Source organism: Perna viridis, chromosome 10 (assembly GCF_037379345.1).
Source record: "Perna viridis isolate PV_CMFRI_1.1 ecotype Kerala chromosome 10, ASM3737934v1, whole genome shotgun sequence".
In the NCBI taxonomy this organism is placed as follows: Eukaryota; Metazoa; Mollusca; class Bivalvia; order Mytilida; family Mytilidae; genus Perna; species Perna viridis.
In genome coordinates, this window is record NC_142454.1 from 11647497 (window position 1) to 11650562 (window position 3066).

A 3066-nucleotide genomic window follows, 5' to 3' on the forward strand; every position below is an offset into this window, starting at 1 on the left:
GCAATACTTAATTGCACAGAAAACGTTTGTTCGGTTATTCATTTTATTAATTATAAGCTAAAGAATAACATTTTTTTACTTAAAAGTGTTTAGAATAGCACATATCGCAAAAAGATACAAGAATATCTTCTATGGCGTCGTATTTGAAATGATGAAAGAGTAATCAAGGGAACCAAGGTTATAGCGGTAATCAAAAGAATGTAATCCAGGGAAAAAGACCAGACATGGAAAACAGACATACACAACAAAGAACATAGAGTAACTACAATCATACATACAAAGTAACAAAAGCAAATGAGCAATTCGGACTCCACTAAAAACTGGGAGCATGGACCAGGTGCACCGGTAGGGTAAGCGTCTTCTGATTTTCTAGAAACACCCGCCGAGTTGCTCATAAAAAGCCAAGTCGTGTGAAACTTCAGAAAATTTGGTTGTTAAGGACTTATTTGTACTAAATAATTAAATTTCTAAACACAACCTATATTATCTTAATCTGTGCACCTTAACCTACACAAGAAATTCTGGGCACTGAAAACAGTACTTTTATTTGATATTTTTAACAACAAAATTCTGTTTGATATTCAGGTATAATACCACTATTAAGGGGAACCAGTCGCCTGCACATACCAGAAAATAGTCCATAAAAAACAAAGTAGTTCTTAGGATGCATTGTATATTTTTTGTGATTTAGCCAGTATATGCAAACTGGGTATCATCTGAAAGCTTATCATGTCAGGTACACACTGAATACAACAGTTTTGAACTCTGATGTAGAGAATAATTTGTCAGTCTAGATCTTAAGCCCATTGATTTGTCAAATTTCCAAAAGGAAAGTAGTATTTTTAGTACCTGTCTACTTTCACTTCATCGTTCTTTCTTATAAGCCATTAAAAGTATGCTGGAAATTTTATGAGAGAGTCTTTAAAGAGTTCCTCTTATGATAAAAGCTGTTAAAGTTCATTTTAACAAACTTTAAAAAAAGATTGGGACCTTGAAAATTGCTTAATTCAACATAGAAAGTAATGGAACTTTTAATAGTGGTTGTACACCTCCAGTTTGATATTCAAATTCGTTCTATATTCAACATATAAACCGGAAACGAATGTCAAACGAATATCGAATAGCAAAACAATCCAGTTTGATACTCAGTTTGATATTCAAATTCGTTCTATATTCAATATATAAACCGGAAACGAATGTCAAACGAATATCGAAAAACAAAAAAAATCATGTTTGATATTCATTTGATATTCATTTAGTGTTGACATTCTTAAAAGTTGCCAGAAACGAATATCAAACGAATATCAATTTTACCGTTTGATATTCAGTTTGATATTGAAAAGTTTGAATGTCGAATATCGAACATCGAATATCCAAAGTACTTGATCGCGGTTCGATTTCTTTGAGCCGCAACTACTCTGAAACCATACATGGTCGAATGTATTTGTGATATGAGGTATAAATGTAGATAGATAGATAGATAGATAGATAGATAGATAGATTCTCATAAACTGATCATAGTTATAGAGAAGATAACAAAATAATATAATATATGCAGTAACTGCTGCATGTGTGGAAATACATACAATACATACAATATGATATGTTAACCAGGAGGTGCTAGTTTCGAAGAAATACATTTGATTAATTTACATAATTTTTCAAGCTCAACAATGTTTTCTGATGACATGATACGACAAAAATTTAAAATATTAATACGAGTAAGATAATCTGTAGACAAATATTTACGACGCTCATTTTTAAAAGCACCACATGACATAATGAAGTGGAACTCATCGCCTATATCAGTGGAGCCACACAGGTGACAGGATCTCCCTTCACGTGGAATAGTCTGCCATCTGCCCACCTCCACAGTTAGTCGATGATTTCCACATCGAAATTTACTTAATATGAATAGGAAATTAAATGGTAATATAAGATAATTTTCAAACTTAAATTCAGTCTGTAAATTTTGTAACATAATGATTTAGATGAGTTATTAATATCTGATAACCACTCTTGTAAAAATTGATCCTTTAATTTTGGCTTAAGTGACTCAATTATCCATTCTTTTGCATACAGTTGTGTATTTTGCCAGATATTGCTCATTCCACAATTACCAAAAATACTTTTAATATAACAAACCCAATTGTTTTCATACCCGTAATTCATATAATATATATAGAGTAATCTACAAAGAATAGACGATATCTTATTCTCACTGTTATTTAACAGAATCCAAAAATCTACCATCCTCAACTTGATCTTAATAGAACGTGGATATTGACCAAGCTCTCCGTATACCATATAATTAGGAGTTGACTGTTTTAGTCTTAAAATGTGTTTGCAAAAGTACAACTGTATTTTTTCAATTATATTTATATTTTCAAAGCCCCATATTTCACTTCCATACAATAATATAGGAGAAATTGCCTTGTCAAACATATCAAGTTGACATCTTATTGATAAATGATTAAATCTGCATTTTCTAATCACCGAGTACAACGCTTTCATAGCTTGTTCTCTGGGGTATTTATGAAAATATCCATCCCGATTCGGAGACCGTTATAAAATGATTGGTCCGTGTGTTTTAATACGCTTTCGCGCATGCTGAATCGAAGTACTGTCCGGATCATGTGTACGTGTGTTACACATGTATTGTACGTTCATTGTTTTTCTTAATTAAACAACATCCACCATTCTCCTGAGGTGCAAAACTGTGCAGACATGGGAAGGCGTAGATCTTTTCGAAATAAACCTTCCCCTTCTATGTACAAACATCAGCGCCCGAAGTATGGACCCCTCCCCCTTTTTATGTGTAAACTGGCATGATTGGTAAACCCCTACCCATTGTTTTGAGTAATTTAAGCATCTGTTAACTGGATGGAGCAGGACATCCAGAAAATTAAAGGGTGTTCAACCCGGCTTCCCTTTCCCGCCTCCCGTCCTCCCCCCCCCCCCCCCCCCCCCCCGAAAAAAAATTAAAAAAAAGGAAAAAACAAACGACTGGATCATCAATCACAAACAAACACGAAATGACATTTTCATATATCTAGAATGTGATTA

At 33.4% G+C, this 3066-nt stretch overlaps 1 pseudogene; it reads right to left on the reverse strand.

Annotated features, from left to right (window-relative positions):
• Positions 1-1606: 1606 nt before the first annotated feature.
• On the reverse strand, positions 1607-2529 carry LOC148604531 (uncharacterized; annotated as a pseudogene).
• Between the last annotated feature and the right edge of the window lie 537 nt (positions 2530-3066).